Raw genomic sequence first — 23,212 nt, 5'->3', positions numbered from 1 at the left:
ATATTATTTGTTGTTTTTCTGACATTCTAATTTATCTTGGTGTCCTGTATTTATATTTACTAAGTCTAGCAGCCTCAATACAATGATATGCTAGTTCCCATTTTAATTGGATTTTGTTTGCATCATTTTTCTAGTACCAATTACCTCAGGAAAAACTTTCTGAATTGTATTTAAAAACTAGAAGGAAATATCATCAGCTTTTTTTTTTTTTACTTCCTTGTATTGTGCAAAGTTTCTACAAGGAATAAATATTGCACTTGAATTCAGAAAAACGGTGCTTCAAAGCAAAATAACAAAACAACGTGCTAGACTAGCCAGAAATGCCTGGAGTCTAAGGGGAATTAGTCCAATTACAAAGGCAACACGTCTAAAAATGGGGGGGAAAAAAAAAAAGCTGAGGATTGGGGGATGGGACATAAAGCAAATGTATATTTTTCTTTCCTTTTATTGCGTTTTTGTTATGGCTTCCGAGAGTGTTTCAATTTGAACTCTCTGTAAGCTTATAAAATGTGTTTGTGCTTTCACACCCTGATAAAGTGAGAAACAAACTAAACAGACTGATAAAGGGTGACATTGTGTAAGAGTTTAGACATTTAATAAGGAGTAGAATTTGTATAGAGCAGTGGATTTTAAATATGAAGGAAAATGATGCTAAATAAGGAGCAGATATGTGTTAGTACATTCAGTTATTAAGTCCTGTTTGCAAATTTATTTTAACGTTAACCATTTTGAATTGATCCATGGCTTCCTTGAGTGCCTACAATTGTGCTTGTAGCAGAAAAGATTATCAATCAACGTTTGCTGAATCATGGATGAATACACAATGAAGGAACAAATTGCATAAAAACGGGGTATGTGGCTGCTTCATTGTTTACATGCCATTGCCGGTCAATAGCTGCTTTACATTTCATATGAGTTACAGTATCTCCGCTCTGTTGTGCACAATTACTAACAGAGTGCAACATATTTTCACAGAAACAAATTGCTAAGACACATACCATTAGGGATGCTTCCTTCTTATACTTCCCAGATGGAACTGAATATTGAACAACAGTGCCTCAATTATAATCATGTTAATATAATGAAATATCTTTGGAAAGTTTCCAGGATGTTCATGTTGCAATATCTGGAAGTCAACTTGAAGGCTTCCTTTAAATCATTCTCCTGATGGTCTCTGTAAACTCAGGCAATAGCAGATCCACTAAGTCATTCATTTTGCAGTATGGTGTGTGTCACACTAATAATATAGACAAATAAGTTAACTTTTTTCAACCTACTTGGTTTGCATTTTCCCTGCTAGGATAATTTTTATTACCATCAATAATTGTGTTGATGCCCATGGCTGGTGTAACACAGCTGGCACTAAAGCGATTTGCAGAACTGAGATAGAAAATACTGTACTTAGTGATATGAGTATGAACTCAAGAATAATGTTTTTTGTGAACTCATATTACTTTTACCAACTTTCCACAATTGAATTTTTCATTTATCTCATACTCTCTCTCTCTCATTAAGGCTCGTTCTCGTAATTTGAACTACAGGGCATATTTCTTGATTATATTTTAGTGAGCAACCATTATGTCAGAAACCAGCTACAAAAATGAAAATGTATCTGCTTGCATCATAACTGACATTTTTCCCATTTAGGTAGTGATGACTTGAATGTAAAATGGAAAAGTTTTCATGTTGATATTTCTTTAAGGTTTTTAAAATAATTTCTATACTGAATTTTAGTTTTGGTTTTAAAATGTCATAGGTGAGAAATAATCTGAATCTGGGTTCTGATAGTAACATTTTTTTCATATTGCCCCTTAAAAAATATTGAAGGATAATATTTTGAAGGGATTCTTTGCTAAGACGAATGATGATAGTTTTCTTGGTGCCATTAACCCCTTTAAAGTCTCATCTAAAGAAAGAAATCCACAAAATCATCAATAACCTGGACTTTCTCATCTGTTTTGGTCTCAGACCTTCTATCCCAAGCACCACTGCCAGCAAATGTTTCTTCTTTGGAAAGGCTTTGAAGGTCAAGCTATGCCAGGCTATTGACTAGAAGTGGTGAATGCTGAATTGTCTCATGAGTTGGAATATATCCAGAATTTCTCCTGCCACAAGGATGTCTCTGACTTGATCCAAAATGAAAACTATGCCCAGATAGTCCTTTACAAGAACAAGTAATTATGAAGGATATAAAGAACGACCACACTTGCTTCTAAGTATGAATATTGAATTAATGAAATACAAAGGTTTGTCATGATGAAATGCTGACAGTAAGGCCCCAAGGTGAACTTGTTGATACAAAGAGACAGGGGCAAGTTAAGAGGTGGTATTTGAGCTTATATCCGTTAGCTTTCACATGGATTACATTTTCTTTACCAACCAAAATGTGTATATAAACTTAGTATTTATTTTTAACAGTGTCTACAGTCTGTGATCAAGTCAGATATCATCTCAGTTCTATTTTTCTCCTATGTACACTGAACTAGTTTTGTGGTGAGATTTATCATCTTGCTTGGGATTTAATGATGTGTGAAGGGCTTAATAGCCAAACAGTATCTGATCCTCCTGAGGATACTATGTTGAAATTAAAGCTGTTGTACTTTGGAAATCTGTTGCACTAAGTGAAATGACTGTGCCTAGGGTGTTTTTTCTGTCACTTTAATCTATCACATAAATTAGTTTTTCAGACACTTTAAGTTAGCCCAAAAATAGAGCTATCTCACCGTGAAGGAGAGTTGACTTTTATATGACCCTGGAATGGAGAAACATACCAACTGAGTCTGTGAACAGAAGCTCTGGGAGAGCCACAATCAAACTGGTATTTAAAGATTCAGTGAAAAGGGCACAAGAAGGTACAAAATAGAAAAAACGATAATGTGAATGTATGATGTTTCTGCAAGATAGTGGCACATTTTCACAAAGTAAGACTGTGTCATCTGGTAGCTAATAAATCAGTCTTCTCACTTCTTTCTGCTTGACAGTGTCATCTGTTAAAATCACCTGCTCAAACCTTCCTGACTTCCACTTGAAACAAAAATTCAAGACCTTACAACACTTAGAACTAGGATTGAGAGTTAATTTGTTTCCAAAGTCTTCAGGAAATTTATGGTAGTCAAAAAACTCACCGTCTAGCAAATGGCACTAAATTGAGACATGCAGTAGATCATCCCAGACAAGCTTCCAGACAAAGAGTAGAACGTTCATCTAGAAAGAAGGAAAGAATCTTGTGACTGACCCCCTAATTTAGAATATACCTCCTCTGCTGCTTAAGGTTTTCTATTTGTGGGACATGAAGCTTAGCCCACTTTTATTTCATAACCACCTTCCGCAAAGAGGCTCTCACTGATGCCTTGCCATTCTACTATATACATTTGCCTAGCCATTTATTGTCTCACTATGTCATAAAACTACTCCACATGCTCTTCTATTTGCAATTCCCAAGATCCCCTCCCCTCTTCATTCTCAGATGATGACCTTTTTCTTATTTCACAGAGAAACAGAAACAGTGAGAAGAAACTTTCCACGTGTTTCCAACACAAAATTGACTGATCTATTCATATGTGTGTCCATTTTCTCTTCTTTTCCCTGTAGTATTACAATGCATGAACTCTTCATCATTGTATACTGGGTTCCAGACTCTCTCAGGGACGTGCTTTTGCTATTACTCCTCCTCTTTCTTTTATTGTCAAATTTCTCTGCATAAAATTCTCATCTGCATAAAAACATGCTTTAAGAACTTCTTTAAATACACACACACACACAGCCTCCCTTGATCTCATTTCTTCTCTGGCCACCATCAACTTTCTATGCCCTTATTTAATGAACAAATCTTTGAATGTAGTTTATAACTCAGTCTCCATGTGTCTCCTTTCATTCTCTCTTGATTGCACTCTAATGAGCCTTTAGTTCCCATAGCTCCAATAAAATTAATTTTGTTGAGGTCATCGATAGTTCCATATTGCTGAAGACAATAATTAACTCTCACTACTGACATTACTCAAGTCTTAATTATTATGCACATGATGAAAAAGCCTCATAATATGTTAAAATTTGCAAATATGCAAATATATAAAATTTGACAGAACTAAAAGGAGAAATAGACAAATTCATGTTATACTGGGAGATTTTACCACACCTCTCTTAGTAACTGGGAGCTCAAGTAAAAAAGGAAAAGCAAGAAATGTTATTTAAAATTTGAACATCTCCATTCATAAACATGACCCAGTTGAAATTGTATAGTGTGGAATACAGATTATTTTCAAGTGCCCAAGTAGTATTTTACAAGATCATCCAATGAAGCTCAATAAAGTAAAGTTTAATGAGTATGAAAGAATTATAATAATTCCAAATATTTTTATGCCACAGAAAAAATAAGAAATCAGTAACAAAAAGATATTCTAACAGATAAATGTTTAGACACTAAGAAATACACATCTAGATGCCTCTGGATTTTAAGAAGCAATTAAATGAAAGTTAGAAAATGCTTAACATACATAATTATGAGAAAAATAAAATGTGTAGGATGCAAATAAGCAATACTAAGAGGAAAATGCCTCAGGTGCATAATAAGAATAGAAATTAAGGCTGAAAAAAATTAATGATATAGGCATCCATCTCAAGAATTGAGAAAAAGAACAGCAAATTAACCCAAAGAATGTAGACAGAAGGAAATAATAAAGATAAGAGCAGAAACCAGGGAGTAAGAAACAGATACACAATGGAGAAAAGTCAACAAGTCCAAAATATTATATTTTAAAAACACTAATAAATTTCATAAGCCTCTGGCAAGGCTAATCTAAAAAAAGAAGAGAGAGGAGAGAAGATAGAGGAAAAAAGGGAGAGGAGAGAGTGGATGGATGGAGAGAGAGAAAGAGCTCGATTATCAGTATTAGAAATATTAAAGAAGATATACCTACCTACATATGGGTATACGTGATATAAAACATTTGAGTATAATATTAACAACTATATGTCAATGTTTTTTAAATTTTTGATAAAATGTTTAAATTTCCAGAAAAAGATAACAGCAGCACTGACCTAAAGTAAATAAAAATATAAATAAACCTTTATATATGAAATGAAATTGATTCTGAAATTCAAAATTACGCCATAAGAACAGAGTAAACTGAATCTAGCAATGTATAAAAGAATAATACATCACGACAAAGTGGAGTTTATTCATAAAATGCAAAGCCACGTTAACATTTTAAAATCTAATGTTATTCTTCACATTAACTCAATAAAAAGAATAGCCTTGCAATCATCTGAAAAGGTATAGAAAAGGCACTTATATTCACCAGAAAAGCTCTTAACACACTAGGAATAAAAGACAACTTTCTAATCTTATAAAAAACATCTAGGGGCTTCCCTGGTGGCGCAGTGGTTAAGAATCTGCCTGCCAATGCAGGGGACACGGGTTCGAGCCCTGGTCTGGGAAGATCCCACATGCCGCGGAGCAACTAAGCCCGTGAGCCACAACTACTGAGCCTGCGCGTCTGGAGCCTGTGCTCCGCAACAAGAGAGGCCGCGATAGTGAGAGGCCCGCGCACCGCGATGAAGAGTGGCCCCCGCTTGCCGCAACTAGAGAAAGCCCTTGCACAGAAACAAAGACCCAACACAGCCAAAAATAAATAAATAAATTTAAAAAAAAATCTAGGAAATTCTATAGCAAAAATCATACTTAATGATGATGTATTGAAAGCTTTTCCATGAGGCTAAAAATGTTACCTTGCCACCACTTGTATTTAACATCATATTAAAGGTCTTTGCAGTGGTATAAGACCAGAAAAAGAAATAAGACTTATGGTTATTGGAAAGAAAGAAATAATTTGAAGACTAGTAATTGAGTACTTAGAAAATCAAAAGAATAATCTATTAAAATTAATATGTGAACTTAGCAATAGATCTAATATCAATACATAAACATCATTTGTATTTTTATATACCAGCAACAAATGACTAATAAAAGATTCAAAACATTACACTTTAAGGAGCATCCAAAAAAAAATTAAATATCTAAGAATACATCTAATGAAAGAGTTCCATTTTGTCCAACATGTAGAAAGCTAGAAATGCTGGCTGTCCCAACCTAACAATAAGAAAAATTACAAAGTCACAACCTTCTGGAAGCCTTCAGGGAACTGAGATCACACGGTAAGTAGCATGGATTCCAGTGAGGCACAGGTTTCCCCCAAAGGAAAGGGGAAGTGGGACTGGGTCACATATGGCAGGCCCAGGAGGAAGAGGTGTGGCCATGATAAAAGAAGGAGGTAAGAAGAAATCAGCTAACTCATTGCTACTAAGGCAACATTAGAAGAAAAAAAATTCCCGTAACTCTGGGTGAAGGGCAGAAAAGCATCCTGGGCCCAATATCACTAGTGATCTCCTGCAGCTGGGGAAGAAGCAAGAGCATCTCTCCTGCATAAGTAATTCCACAGATGATACAAATTGGAGCATGCCTGGCATGAAGAGGGAAAGCAGGAAGGTTTAGATTACCTCATCTGCAAAGCCCAGGCACACAGGATCGACCTAAGTTGGAGGATAAACCAAGACAACAGAGAACAGCCCCACACTGTACACCATCAGCCTAAGGAGTCCTGGGGGGGCAAGAATATGGGCACAGATTCTCTCTGAGGTGTAGATGAAACAGAGCAGGACCCTATGGTCCTTCCCTCCCACCCACCATGTCCTCAGCCTGCCTTTTGCCTGGGGAAAAACTTTAGCCAAAGAATAAGTTTAATCAGAGAAGTGAGAAAATACAGAAGCAAAGGAAAGCAGTCAAACTAGACCAAATAATAATAGGTTAGTCATTAAGCAAATTCAAGTCCTCCTCAAGGGTTACAGATAATATTCTGAGCCGTATCCTCTGAGCTGTCTTATATTCAATATGTGCAGAAAGCCCCACCAGGCGGAACAAGGTAACTACATGATGACCAGACTGTAGCCATGACATAAGCTGCCACAATTCTGAGGATTTGCCTCAAAAAAATGGAAATAAGCCAACCCTGGAACTGAAGACTAACTGTACCTAAAACAATCAAGATGACGCTGGGTCAGAACACCACATGATCGATTTCAAGAAACCTGTCAGAGCTGCCTGTGCTCTTTCTGCATGTGGCCCCCTCCGTCTATAAATCTCCTGCCCACTGATTGTCAGTGTGTGTGTGGGGGGGGCGGGGAGTTGGAGTCCACCCTCCCCCCCTCCCCCGGCCCCGGTTGCCAGCATCTGAAATAAAGCAAACTTTCCTTCCCACCAACCTTGCCTCTTCATTGGCTTTTGAGCTGCAAGCAGCCAGACTCCACTTCTGGTCACATAGTCATTCAGTGAGGGTCCAGCACAAACACGGGCAACTCAGCCCCAGCCTAGGCACAAGGCAACCCTAGAGGAATCTGAAGCTTGTGCGGCTGAAATTTACCATAGCAACAGCAAAATCCAAACTCAGCACAACTCTTGACTACTCAACACCCCGCACAAATAGCCTGGCAGAAGAACAGGAAACGCCCCTTTCTGGGCGTAAATGCTATTTAGCTCAGTCCTTACTATACTACACGCAACGTCTGGGATTCCATCAAAACTTAGGAGGTGTACAAAAATGTGAGGGAAAACAACTCACTGTCAAGATATTTGGCCATCCACAAAACCAGACTTAGGATCACCCAGCTGTTAGAACTATCAGAGAGGGAATTTAAAGTAACTGTGATTACTACGTTAAAGATTTAGTGGAAAAAGTGGATCTCATGCACAAACAGTTTGAGAATTTCAGCAGAGGGATAAAAATGATGAGTGAATGGAGAAAAATGAATTCCTTCAATAGCTCATAATAGATTTGACACAGCTGAAGAAATAATCACTGGACTTGAAGATATATTAATAGAAATTTTCTAAATTAAAACACACACACATTCCCACATACACACACACAAGGCAGTAAAAAAAGAAGAAAGGCATCTAAAGGTCGTAGAACAATGAGTAATGGTGTAACATACAGGTAATTGGTATCCTACAAGCAGAAAAGAGAGAGAATAAGGCACTAGAAATTAGTTAGCAGTGAAGATCTGTGATCCTGAGATACGGGAGGCAAATGAGGTGAGCACTCCTACTGGCCCAGTTTTCTGTCTGCTGGAGGAGTTTTAAGACCACAGCACAGATCTGGAGTGCCGGAGACCACCGGTGGGTACACTTCACAGGGCAAAACCCTGGAGAGGAGGGAGCTGCACAGAGAGGAAGCTTAGGAGATCTGCAGAAGGTCCTTGGGGTCTGAGAAGAGACTGGCACATGCATGAGAGGGAGCTAATCAAATCTGGGAAAAGAAACACCAAAAATGTCTGGGGTTTCTCCCCTTACTTTTCTTACTATACTTGCAGCTCCTGAATTGTGCTAACTTCTCAGCCCATTGAATTTGCTGCTTTGAGTCTGAACTCTATTCCACTTACTGGTGAGTGGGCTGGGAAGGGCCCTCAGGGGAGAAATCTATTTAAATGTGAATCTCACCCCCTGGTTTTCCCTTCTTTCAAGGTTTGCAACCCCTCTGATTTCTGACTTCCCTTCATCCCTCTTCAGTACCTTCTTATCATTGCTTTTTACATTTTGTCTAAAGCTTGTCATTTTTGTCAGCAGAAGGGTTGCTTTGACACGTTGCTCTGTCATTATGCAACCTCTAAGTCCCTGCGGTTGTAAATGCTCAAAACAGTGATCAAATACATTTTCTGCCATTAGACTGTTATTGCCAAGTTATTTACTGTCAAGTGATTTAATCAAGTTGGCACCCAGTGGCACATCCATTGTTGGCATTCGTTTGGTTTTAAATAAACAACTGGGAATAACTCAAGGACTGTCTCTAATTTAAAAGCCTTTAGCCAACATCAGAGACTTTGTTGAGGTTCTTAGAGTTTTCCGACTGAGTAAATACTGAATGAAAATTCAACTGCATTCATTGTTAGCAAGAGCTGAAGTTTTTATATCCTTGGGAAAACTGTTGGGAGAATTTTCTAACAAGTCAATACTTCCAGCAAGTGTTCTCCCTCTGTTCTGGAAAGTTCCTATCTAAAAAATAAAACACAAATCTCTATCCTCACCTTTTCCATTCACATAAAAATACTCTGATTAATCCCAATACCCTTCTACATGTACATAAATAATGTATAAAACTGGGTGAGAAATTTATTTATTTACTTTGTACGCCTTAAATACCTGACCTGCATCAGGAACCACAGTAAAACTTACAATGTACTTGTATCTATGTCTTCTTGATTAAGAATATTGTTTTATTTATTTTTATTTTTTTAATTTTTAAATTTTTTTTTTATGGGAGTATAATTGCTTTACATTGTTGTGTTAGCTTCTGCTGTACAATGAAGTGAATCAGCTATATGTATACCTATATCCCCTCCCCCTTGAACCTCCCTCCCCCATGCCCATCCCACCCATCTAGGTCGTCACAGAGCACCAAGCTGAGCTCCCTGTGCTATAGAGCAGGTTCCCACTAGGTATCTATTTTACACATGGTAGTGTAAATATATCAATCCTAATCTCCCAATTCATCCCACCCCCCCTTCCTCCACTGTGTCCACATGTCCGTTCTCTACGTCTGCATCTCTATTTCTGCTCTGCAAATAGGCTCATCTGTACCATTTTTCTAGATTCCACATATATGCGTTAATATACGATATTTGTTTTTCTCTTTAAGGCTTACTTCACTCTATATGACAGACTCTAGGTCCATCCACATCTCTACAAATGACCCAATTTCGTTCCTTTTTATGGCTGAGTAATATTCCATTGTATATACGTACCACATCTTCTTTATCCATTCGTCTGTCGATGGGCATTTAGGTTGCTTCCATGACCTGGCTATTGTAATAGTGCTGCAATGAACACTGGGGTGCATGTGTCTTTTTGAGTTATGGTTTTCTCTGGGTATATGCCCAGTAGAGGGATTGCTGGGTCATACGGTAATTCTATTTTTAGTTTTTTAAGGAAACTCCATACTGTTCTCCACAGTGGCTGTATCAATTTACAATCCCACCAACAGTGCAAGAGGGTTCCCTTTTCTCCACACCCTCTCCAGCATTTGTTGTTTGCAGATTTTCTGATGATGCCCATTCTAACTGGTGTGAGGTGATTCCTCATTGTAGTTTTGATTTGCATTTCTCTAATAATTAGTGATGTTGAGCAGCCTTTCAAGTGCCTCTTGGCTATCTGTATGTCTTCTTTGGAGAAATATCTATTTAGGTCTTCTGCCCATTTTTTAATTGGGTTGTTTGTTTTTTTAATATTGAGCTGCATGAGCTATTTATATATTTTAGAGATTAATCCTTTGTCAGTTGATTCATTTGCAAATATTTTCTCCCATTCTGAGGGTTATCTTTTCATCTTCTTTATAGTTTCCTTTGCTGTGCAAAAGTTTTAAGTTTCATTAGGTCCCATTTGTTTATTTTTGTTTTTATTTTCATTACTCCAGGAGGTGGGTCAAAAAAGATCTTGCTGTGATCTATGTCAAAGAGTGTTTTTCTTATGTTTACCTTGAAGAGTTTTATACTGTCCTGTCTTACATTTAGGTCTTTAATCCATTTTGAGTTTATTTTTGTGTATGGTGTTAGGTAATATTCCAATTTCATTCTTTTACATGTAGCTGTCCAATTTTCCCAGCACCACTTATTGAAGAGGCTGTATTTTCTCCATTGTATGTTCTTGCCTCCGTTGTCATAAATTAGGTGACCATATGTGTGTGTGGGTTTATCTCTTGGCTTTCTATCCTATTCCATTGATCCATATTTCTGTTTTTGTGCCAGTACCATACTGTCTTGATTACTGTAGCCTTGCAGTATAGTTTGAAGTTGGGGAGCCTGATTCCTCCAGCTCCTTTTTTCTTTCTCAAGATTGCTTTGGCTATTCAGGGTCTTTTGCGTTTCCATACAAATTGTAAAATTTTTTGTTCTAAACCTGTGAAGAATGCCATTGGTAATTTGATAGGGATTGCATTGAATCTGTAGACTGATTTGGGTAGTTGAGTCATTTTCACAATATTGATTCTTCCAATCCAAGAACATGGTATATTTCTCCATCTGTTTATGTCATCTTTGATTCCATTCATCAGTGTTTTATGGTTTTCTGAGTACGGGTCTTTTGCTTCCTTAGGTAGGTTTATTCCTAGGTATTTTATTCTTTTTGTTGGTAATGGTAAATGGGATTGTTTCTTTAATTTCTTTTTCTGATCTTTCGTTGTTAGTGTATAGGAATGCAAGAGATTTCTGTGCATTAATTTTGTATCCTGAAACCTTACCAAATTCATTGATTAGTTCTAATAGTTTTCTGGTGGCATTTTTAGGATTTTCTATGTATATTATCATGTTATCTGCAACCATGACAGTTTTACTTCTTCTTTTCCAATTTGTATTCCTCTTATTTCTTTTTCTTCTCTGATTGCTGTGGCTAGGACTTCCAAAACTATGTTGAATAAGAGTGGCAAGAGTGAACATCCTTGTCTTGTTCCTTATCTTAGTGGAAATGCTTTCAGTTTTTCACCATTGAGAATGATGTTTATTGTGGGTTTGTCATATATGGCCTTTATTATGTTGAGGTAGGTTCCCTCTATACCCATTTTCTGGAGTTTTTTATCATAAATGAGTGTTGAATTTTGTCAAAAGCTTTTTCTGCATCTATTGAGATGATCATATGGTTTTTAATTCCTTAATTTGTTAATGTGGTGTATCACATTGATTTGTATATATTGAAGAATCACTGCATTTCTGGGACAAATCCCACTTGATCATGGTGTATGAGCCTCTTAATATTTTGTTGGATTCTGTTTGCTTGTATTTTGTTGAGGATTTTTGCATTTATGTTCATCAGTGATATTGGTCTATAATTTTCTTTTTTTGTGATATCTTTTTCTGGTTTTGGTGTCAGGGTGATGGTGGCCTCATAGGGGAAATTGACAGTAACACAATAATAGTAGGGGACTTTAACACCCCACTTACACCAATGGACAGGTCATCCAAACAGAAAATAAATAAATAAACACAAGCTTTAAATGACACAATAGACCAGATAGATTTAACTGATATTTATAGGACATTCCACCCAAAAGTGGCAGAATACACTTTCTTCTCAAGTGCACATGGAACATTCTCTAGGGTAGATGACATCTTGGGTCACAAATCAAGCCTCAGAAAATTTAAGAAGATTGAAATCATATTAAGCATCTTTTCCTACCACAACGCTATGAGATTAGAAATCAATTACAGAAAAAAAAACTGTAAGAAACACAAATACATGGAGGTTAAACAGTACACTACTAAATAATCAAGAGATCACTGAAGAAACCAAAGAGGAAATAAACAATACATAGAAACAAATGACAACAAAAACATGATGACCCAAAACCTATGGGACGCAGCAAAAGCAGTTCTAAGAGGGAAGTTTACAGCAATTCAATCTCACCTCAAGAAACAAGAAAAATCTCAAATAAACAATCTAACCTTACACCTAAAGCAACTAGAGAAAGAAGAACAAAAAACCCCCAAAGTCAGTAGAAGAAAAGAAATCATAAAGATCTGAGCAGAAATAAATGAAATAGAAATGAAGAAAACAATATCAAAGATGAATAAAACTAAGAGTTGGTTCTTTGAGAAGATAAACAAAATTGATAAACCTTTAGCCAGACTCATCAAGAAAAAAAGGGAGAGGACACAAATCAATAAAATTAGAAATGAGAAAGGAGAGATCATAAGTGACACCATCAAAATACAAAGGATTATAAGAGACTACTAAAAACAACTCTATGCCAATAAAATGGACAACCTTGAAGAAAAGGATAAATTCTTGGAAAGGTACAATTTTCCAAGACTGAACCAGGAAGAATTAGATAATATAAACAGACCTATCATAAGTAATGAAATTGAAACTGTAATTAAAAATCTTCCAACAAACAAAAGTCCAGCACCAGATGGCTTCACAGGTGACTTCTATCAAACATTTAGAGAAGAGCTAATACTTATCCTTCTCAAACTTTTCCCAAAAATTGCAGAGGGAGGAAGAATATCATTTTAGATATCAAGGATTTCATTATTGTTAACTGGTTGTACAGCTATTGTGAACTTTTGTATTAAATCACTAAAAAAAGAACCCTTCCATATATACAAAAATTCTTCATGAGATATACAAATATAAAAATTGCTTAGAGTTGGGAAACCTAGATTTTCACTGAGTTAGGAATAAACATGTAATAAGAAAATAGAGGCCAGGTTATGAATAAAGAAGAATGAAAAGTTTGGATGAGTTGTACATTTTTCAAAAATGCCCAAATTCCATCCACTTTCTTTCATTTTTCAGGAATTTAGCTCAACAGTGGAGCAAAATTGCCACCCCAAAATGTGTCTCTTTGGCATGAGGATTAATTTAGGCTGATTGTTTTTAAGAAACAAAATTCAGAAGTTTGTCTTGTTACTTCTCCCTTAACTGCCTAAAAAAATTTTGATAAAGGACTATTCTCAGAATAGAGCAATCACCAGAGATATCTTCAAAGAACATGAGCTAAAGGTGGTTGGGGAAACAAAGTCAGCAGGGTCTAGAGATCAGAGTCCACTCTGTGTCCCATTGTTGTGTCCCCTGACCCAGCAAATATTTGTTTACTAAACATTTGCTTTTTCATCTCCATGTGAATTGCCTTCCTCCTCTTTGAAGTCCCAAACCACCATCGCCTACATCCTCTTTTGTCTTTTGCTGAAGACAGTGTTAAAGGTGAGGTTTTCAGCCATTCTGAGGAGTTACACAGTTTTCCTGGGTCTCTCCCATATATACATGTTATTAAACTTTTGTTTGATTTTTCTCCTGTCAATATGCCTCATGTCAATTTAATTCTTGGATCATCCAGAAGAATTTAGAAAGGTAGAGGAAAATTTCTTCCTCCAAAACAGTAATGAAACTGATAAATAACGCAGACTCTTGGAATCTGCTCTACATTGTGTGTTGGTGTAAAAGGCAAATAATGCCAAAGTAGAAGATCAAAAAATGAAAATGTTGAATGAGAGTAATGTCCTCAGAATATTACCTTACGCTTTTAGGTCCCACCAAGGGAAACGTTTCCTCTCCACCACATTTTTTAATTGCTCATTTGGAAGACTGACCCCTTACTCTAAACATAGTTTTAATGGCATAAAAAAAGATAATTAGGGTAATTCAGGGAAGAAAGGTCACAGAGATAGATGAGATATGCAAATTTTGATAAAGATTTTTAAAATTATGGATGATCGCTAAGTTATCTAGAATTTTCATGCTAGTATTATAAATATTTCTAGTTGGATTGAAACAGTAAATTATACCAAATATCTGCTTAAGTATGGGTTCACTCATTCTAAAATAGACAAAACAAATAAATGAAAAATTCTGTTGTCTTTAGTCAACTCGTGTTGGAGAATGTCTTCTTGAGAGTTTTTAATAAATTTCTGGAACATGTTCTGGTCTACTTAATTTAGATTCTGGTAGACAGAGAGGCCAAACAAATTAAGCAGGACCACTCACCAAGCTGTGACCTTACCAGGCAGTTAAGGCTTTACCAAGGCTTACCTGGGTCTGAACTGTTTGCCACTTAGGGAAGCATGTGGCCTCAATCAATCAATGGTCAATGAGTGAAAGTACAAATGTATGAAAGTATTTTCATGGCAGATGACATAAAAAGTATTGGAAAAATTTCTGCTCTGAAACTTTAAAATACTTATGATTTAATTATATTTACTTATATTTTAAATACAAAAAGAAAAAAATTAAAACCCCAAAGCATATCCTATCATAAAAGACTTCTTTCATAAAAACACAATATTTCTTCTTGTAACATATAGTTGTTGAACTCTAATGTATCAAGCTTTGTGTTGTGTGCTCAAAATAACAGTGTGAACCCAAAATAATACATGTCCTGAGTCCATAATTTACATTCCAATATTATTCTATTCATCTGGACTTCAAATTCCAATGTAGAGAAGATTGTACACTGTAACCTGTAGTTTAAAAACAAAGTGTACTAGAGACCAGAACTGGAATGCTGGAGATAGACACTAGCATTAACATTTATTTTTTTAGATATTTTGGGTAATTTTAAGATAAATGTATAATTTATTCTTTGAGGAATTAAACCAATATTTGTTCAGCACGTACAAAATAGTGAATATAAAAGTTAAGTCACAGATTCTGCTCTGCAAGTTCTCACCGGCTAAGGGGAAGGCAGATATTAAAAAAGATAGCTGTGGCAATTTGACAAGGGTTGGCAGTGGGATGAGAGCAAAAAGGAGGAAGAAGTTAACTTTTGCAGAAGAAAACCTCAGCAAGATTTTCCCAGAGGGGATGAAAATTGAGTTGAGCCCTAAAGTTTACATGAACTTCAGTAAGTGAGTTCATGGGGGAGAAGGGAGTGTGACCATTCTTAAAACCAAAAGTACATGGGAAACTGGAAGGTGGAAAACCACTGCTTACTGGGCTTTAGCTTGACTTTAACTACAGGTAAACCTCAAAAATCAAGAAATCCTACCAAGACCTATATGACACCAGATAGTATATACGCAAAAATCTGCAATCTTAATAACAGAAAATGTGTGGGCATATATTAGGTCCCTAGCACACTGTAGCTTCTTGAGTGTTGGTGGAATGAAAAAGTCAGAATATGTATACATAGGTACAAAAATGTTTGACCCATCCTATGTGGTAGGCAGGATAATGGTCCCAAAAGATATCCACGTCTAAATTCCTAGAACCTGTAAATATGCTATCTTGTCTGGTAAAAGAGACTTTGAAGGTGTGATTAAATTAAGAATTGGGGGATGGGGAGTTTAGCCTGAATTGTTCAGGTGGGTCTGATGTAATCACAAGGCTCGTTATAAATGGAAGAGGGAGGCAAGAGAGTCAGTGTCAGAGTGAAGCAGCTTGACAAAACCTTGACCAGCCACTACTGCCTTTGAAGGTAGAAGAAGCCGCCAGGATCCAAGGAATTCAGGAGGCCTAGAGAAGCTGGAAAAGCCAAGGGAACAGATCCTGCTCTAGGGCCTCCCAAAGGAACACAGCTCTGCCAGTATCTCTCTTTTAGCCCACTATGACCCCTTTCCAACTTCTGACCTCCAGAAAGCTAAGATAATAAACCTGTGTTGCTGTTAAGCCATGAATTTGTGGTAACCTGTTACAGCAGCAATGGAAAACTCATACACTCTACTCCCAGAGCAAGCTGCAGAAAAAAATTTCACAGTGTAAAAAAAGGCAGTGAGAAGGATGGATAGATTCATTCAATTCTGATTTATCAGAAGTATTTAAAGAGGTCAGGTTGTTCAGACTTCAGGCCAGTTTGATTTTGTCCTAGCTGGTAAATTTATATTTTTTGTATTTCCCTAGGATTAAGAGATCAGGTGACTCTGAAAGACAAGATTCCTGAAGGAGTCTTGATTTCAATACTAGAAAGGAAAAAAAAAACAAGGCTTTGAACTTTGGCAGTGGTTAATTTTTTTTTTCATTTAGTTATAGCTTGTTTCTCCAAGCACACTGGCACTGTGAAATCACTTAGCAAGTTTAAATGAAGTATGAAATAACACTGAGATTGGCCAGCTGCTCTCGCTTGGATAGGAGAGAATATACTTTGAACCGCTGTTTTCAGTCCTACCAAATGAAAACAGTCACGTAAAATGCAGCTGTTGTTTCCAGTTGAAATATGGCAAATCTGACGTAAATACATTTAACATAAAATAATATGTGTTCTATAAACTCTACTTATTCTAAATTGCAACTAATAGTCAAATATTTAGACTAGGATTTGATTGATCCACGATGGCAGCAGCTGGATTTAAATAAATTCTTCACCTTTCTCAAGCATCTGAGAAACACGAGGATAGTTTAGTTTTTACTGGTAGACACTGCTGATTCCCTTCCAATTTTTTTTTTTTTTTTACAGAACCCCAAGTTTGCTTCTGTGATTCAGAGGAACATGGCTCCAACCCAGCTCCAGAGGAAGCCTCTAATTAGTTTAAACCAACCCCACCGTTATTTCCCTGGTAACTATTTTTGGTCCAGGAATAGCTGCTTAACCTAAGTTAGCAAGTTAGCCATTATATGCCACTCACCCCTGATTGCCACTGAAGGTTTATTGTGACAGCAAGAGGAACCAGTTTTAGACAAAACTGACTATAATGATAACATTGACGGAAAATGGACAAACAATCAAATTAAAAAAAATAACAAACTTGATGCCCACTCTTCCTCTGAACTGATTATGTATGAAAATAATATCATCACTTAGGTCATTTTGATTCAGTTTTTCTTTTACTTACAGGTACAGTTAGGATGCTAATGACCTCAGATATTTACCTATTTTCCACTGACACTGGCTCTCAGTATGTTAATTTGAGTTCTTAATAGTTATGATAAAGACAGTCTCCAAGCTTTTGTGTTGGGCAAAGATAGCTTCTCAATGCATCTCAAGAGTCACTAGCATATATGTAAGATTCATAAAACCAGTGCCTCTTCTTGGCCTGGTCTTGGCCTGGTCAGCATATAAAAACCTAGTTGTGAGCTCCTGCCTCATTTCTGACTCCCCAAATGCCGTGGACAAAACAATGCGTCCCCAAAATGCCCAAGTCTTATTCCCTGAAACCTGTGCATGAGTCACTTTACATGGCAAAAGGGAATTTTCAGTTGTGATTAAGTTAAGGGTCTTGAGATAGGAAGATCATTCTGGATTATCCTGGAAAACCCAACGTAATCACAAGGGTCCTCATAAGTGAAAGGAAGAGGAAGAAGAGTCAGGGTCAGAGAAGGAGATGTACTGATGGAAGCAGAAGCTTGAGTGACAGAAAAAGGGGCCACGGGCCAAGGATGCAGGTGGCCTTCAAAGGATGGGAAAGGCAAGGAAATAGATTCCACTCTAAAGCCTCCAGAAGAAATTCAGCCCTTTTGACACCTTGATTTTAGTCTAGAAAGACCCATTTCAGACTTCTGACCTCCAGAATGATGAGATAATAAATGTGTGTCAGGTCACTACATTTGTAATAATTAGGAAATAAATACACCAAGTTTAATTGATATTTCAGACCCACAGACCATGGCTCTATTTGGTCTTCTTGACTGAGTGCACCAGAGCTGTATTCTTTTTTCCTGAAATGCTTCATGAAGACCAGAAATTCTGAGGTGCCTTCAGGATTTTCCTCCTACAGTCTGACCCAGGAGTGTAGAGTACATGTAGATGCTCTCCGTCGCCCCCTGGGGGAGGCTGGCTCAGTGACTTCTCTGTTCCTAGCTCTGAGGCTAAAACCAGTGATTCTCCATTTGGCTACACAGCAGAAAGCTTCTTAAGCTTTGTTGTACCTGGGAGGCTTTTGAAAGCTCAGGATGCACCGCGTTGCACCCCATACCAATTAAATCAGCATACTTGGGGTGAAACCCAAGCATCAGCATGGTTTAACTCCCCTTAGGTGATTTCAGGATGCAGCCACACTTGAGAATCATTAGGCAAAACAACTTTTCCTCACTTGTTCAGAAGTGGTTATAAATCAAAATGGGAATCTAGCTGTACTTTACGCTACTGAATGGAATAGTCACAGTGGCTCAAAGTTCTTTTTCTGCCCCTGGCACAGTGCACCCCGAATTTCTCCAGCATTTGGTAGCAGAAGCCTGAACAAATGTAATAGCCCAGATGGGATTGGATTCTGGCACAGAAAGAGGACATTAGCGGAAAAACTGGTGAAACCCAAATAAATTCTGAAATGTATTTGATTTTAATGTACCGATAGTAGTGATGCACCATAGATATGTAAGATTAGGGAGAACTACGCGGAGGGTATATGGAAATCTTTGTACTATCTTTATGACCTCTCTGTAAACCTAAAATTATTTGAAAGTAAAACGTGTAATTGAAAACAAAGCCTGAACTAATTTCTCTATAGCAGCAGCCAAGACCCACGTCAGATCTTACACGCTGAAATAAGCAAACGCCTTGAATGTGTCTGGACATGTCTGCCACCAATGGCCATTCTACCTCATAAAAGGATTTCAATTTCTTAAGAAATTGGATAGCTCTAGATGCTGAGTTAACTAACAATTTAATTTTGCTTATTTTAATAGGAGGTTTTCAGGTTAATTTAGCAATGTCGCATGCTGCTGCTTAAATCAAATCATCTGCTTAGAATCCTTCACAACAAACCTTATATGCTCACTGTGCTTGTCATTGTGGAATCTCTTCAGCTTTCTGGTAATTGTTTAAGAGCACAGCAAGCAGAGGTCTGGCCCATCTTCATCCTTTGACATCATTCTGTCAAGAGTTAAACTGCCTGAGGTAGAACGTTGTTCTTTTTGTTTCCAAAGTAGGCTTCTCCCTGGTGGTCTAGCTGTACTTGGTGTCACATTAAAAAATAATAATAATAATAAAGTAAAAGAAAAAGAGAGAGGAAAGAAAAACAGGAAAAGCAGTCAATTCAGAAGCCTTGAAAGTTCAACGGTCCGTTAATGAGATGGCAACAGGTTTCGGGAAGCACATCACAGCATGCGGAAGTTGCCTAAAATTCTGTCATCAACACCTTGCCCCCAGTTTCTCATTCATGGTATCCGTTAGTGCTCTCTGTCTACATGAGATGCCCACACTTCAACCCACAGAAGGTCGCATCCACTTTCTCTCAGGAAGGAGCCCTCCCAACCATTCCCTGAAACACAAGCACCCTCACTACTGTGGAAGAAGCCCCTCCTACTACTCTTCTTACGAGTAGCTACTCGTCTAGGATTCTGGCTACTTCTTTACATGTCATTGATAGTGGTTGGAATTGGGGACTCACCTTACGAGAGGTGTCAATCAAAACTTTGCTTGTTGAGATAGTTCACAGAAAATAATATTTAATATCCTAAATGCTAATTTCTGCCAAAACAATGCTAACCAAAGTATAATTTGATTTAGCAAATAGAAATACAGGACACTCAGTTAAATTGGAATTTCAGACAAAAAATACCTTTTTTTAGAATCATGTCACACTGATGCTAAAATATCGCTAGTTATTTACCTTAAATTCCAGTTTAATTGGGCATCCTGTATTTTATCTGGAGATTCCAAGAGTGACTTTTGTGATCCAAGGAATACCTTCCTGTGTAGGCCGGTACTTGAGGGCACAAATCTTTGTGGCCTGAAATGGTGTAGGGAGACATCCTTTCCAAGAAGTCAAGAATAGAAAAGTGACTTTTATCTTTGATGATGGCATCTATGGCCCTGAGTAATGCTTTTTCTTCCTCCTGTACTTTCCACAGTGTCTTTCCATCGTGTAATTTATTTTTGACATTTATAAAAGTACTATAGATAGCAATTTTGAAAAGTAATAAAATTACTTTTTGCTTTTTCCTGCACCTAAGAAAGACTTTCCAGGAGAGGGAGAAGTATAGTACCTAACAACAGGTGATATCAAAATAGCACAATTCAACTTTTGGTTTAAAAATAGGGTGATATTATCCACAAGCCCTCCTGAGTGAAATATATATGCCATAGATAAGTGTTTCTCTTGCATCCTAGAACTAAATTATTCCTTAAAAATGGTTTGTCTAAAGTTTGCTGTGATAAAAATACCATTTTTATGATTGTTATAAAAATACCATTGAAAAATAGGTCATCATATTTGCTGAAGCAGATTATTGTTTGCTTCCTTTTGACTTGAAAACTTCACAATATGAGTTTTATGTTTTTTTTCTGATGAGAGTCAGAAATCAGTACTTTCTAATTGACATATGTCTTTAAATTGGAAGTTTAAACAAATGCTTCCATTGGACTTTAAATTATTTTCCCTGATATTTTTCTATTGGGTTATAGAGAAATGAATTCTTCTTTGTTATACCTTTAAAAATGTTTATAACTGTTCATGACAATGAACAGGATTTTTCCGTTTCATTTGAGATGTACAAAAAGATTAGGAAAAAGTAAATATAAAATTACCCTCCTAAACCATATTACCCACCAGATTACATCTTTCCAGCTTTCTAATATTCTGGAACTTTATGTCTAGGCATATGAGTCTCCTGTGTCATTATTCCAAAAATTATTTCTCAGAACTTTGTTAAAATGTATCCAAATGTAAAGTTATATTTCTCACCTGCTGGTGAGAAATGTAAACCACATCTACCATTCTTTTCCTTTTTTTTTTTTTTTTTTTAGCAAAACAGTGTCCAACCCAAATAGTAAGACATTTAAATTCACTGGGATAAATTACCAATCTCCCTTGTCAACTTTGACCTGATCATCTACATTCATGTTTATGTGAATCACCAAGCAGTTCTCTTCCCAACAGACTAAATCTGGGCAACCAAGTTTAAAGAATAAATGATAGCATGATGACAAAATAGATGAACAATATTTAAACAATAATTATAATAACACAATTCCCTGAGAGCTATAAAAATTTGTAGTTAGTCCAGGCTTTTCCATCCATACTTCGTTAGATACTCATAATAACCCTATAAAACAAACAGCTAGTCATTATTATTTCATTTAATACATGAAGACACAAGCTCGGAATGGTTAATGGCTTGTGCCTAAGGTTATAACATTAGTGAGAGATGGGCAGAGCCAGGAGCAGTGCTCATTAATTTTTGAACACCAATCCATGTTCTCTCTGGTATTTACAGGGGAAAAAATTATCAAGCTATAAGGAAAAGCATAGAAATAATTTGAGGCTTGGGAGAAAACTGCTGCAATCCATCTGAATAAGAAGCATGATGAGAAAATATTCTATTATGAAACCCTTAAAAATTAAACCATGATATTTTGAGTAAAGCCTCAGGGTTAACCCTAAGTCTAAGGATCACACTTTAAGTAGCAGCAGGCACTGACAACAGTGTCCAGAGCCACCAAGACAAAGATGTATTTTACAGGAGCACAGTATGGGACCTCTGCTTCCAACACTGGCTCCTCCAAATCCACCCATCCAAAATGACTCTTGCTCTCCTCAGAATCCCACAGCACATAGCATGCCTCTTAGGATACACATATGCTCCACGTCAATGGCTAGTGACTGGCCATTGTGTGTGCTGTGCTTTTGACACAACACACATTCCTGGTATATCCATAGTGTATCACCTAAATCAGATTCTTCAAAAGTAGAGACAAGAAAATATTAGCAAACCAAATCCAACAATACTTTAAAAGGGTCATACACCATGATCGAGTGGGATTTATCCCAGGGATGCAAGGATTTTTCAATTTCCACAAATCAATCAATGTGATACATCACATTAACAAATTGAAGAATAAAAACCATATGATCATCTCAATAGATATAGAAAAAGCTTTTACAAAATTCAACATCCATTTATGATAAAAACTCTCCAGACAGTGGGCTCAGAGGGAACATACCTTAACATAATAAAGACCATATATGACAAACCCACAGCTAATATCATACTCAATGGTGAACAAATAAGATCAGGAACAGGACAAGAATGCCCACTCTCGCCACTTTCATTCAACATAGTTTTGGAAGTTCTACCCACAGCAATCATAGAAGAAATAGAAATAAAAGGAATCCAAATGGGAAAAGAAGTAGCAAAACTGTCACTGTTTACAGATTGCAGGATACTATGCATAGAAAATCCTAAGTATGCCACCAGAAAACTACTAGAGCTCATCAATGAATTTGGTGAAGTTGCAGGACACCAAATTAATATGAAGACCTTTATATTTTTAGAAGATACTCAGGCAACTCTGAGGCATATGTAGGTTTACTCAAGGTTATGCCTTGAATTTGTAAACTGCTAATTACTTTCAAGCAACATTTATCGAGCATCTACTATATCTGAGGTACAGAAAAGAGGATCTGAATAAGATATAGAAACTTTCTTCAAAGGGCTCATGGTTGGTTAGGAAATAGAGTCTGTAAGTAAATTCAGTATAAATGTGACCATGACGCAACTACTGTAGTAACAACTAAGCAATGGAGTCTTTTTTTTTTTTTAAACTTTTTTTTTTTTTTTTTTTTTTTTTCTTAATTAATTTATTTATTTAATTTTTGGCTGTGTTGGGTCTTCGTTTCTGTGCGAGGGCTTTCTCCAGTTGCGGCAAGCGGGGGCCACTCTTCATCGCGGTGCGCGGGCCTCTCACTGTCGCGGCCTCTCCCGTTGCGGAGCACAGGCTCCAGACGCGCAGGCTCAGTAATTGTGGCTCACGGGCCTAGTTGCTCCGCGGCATGTGGGATCTTCCCAGACCAGGGCTCGAACCCG

This window comes from Balaenoptera musculus, chromosome 7 (assembly GCF_009873245.2).
Source record: "Balaenoptera musculus isolate JJ_BM4_2016_0621 chromosome 7, mBalMus1.pri.v3, whole genome shotgun sequence".
Taxonomy (NCBI): Eukaryota; Metazoa; Chordata; class Mammalia; order Artiodactyla; family Balaenopteridae; genus Balaenoptera; species Balaenoptera musculus.
The sequence above is the reverse complement of the archived record's forward strand: the minus strand, read 5'-3'. Positions refer to the sequence as shown.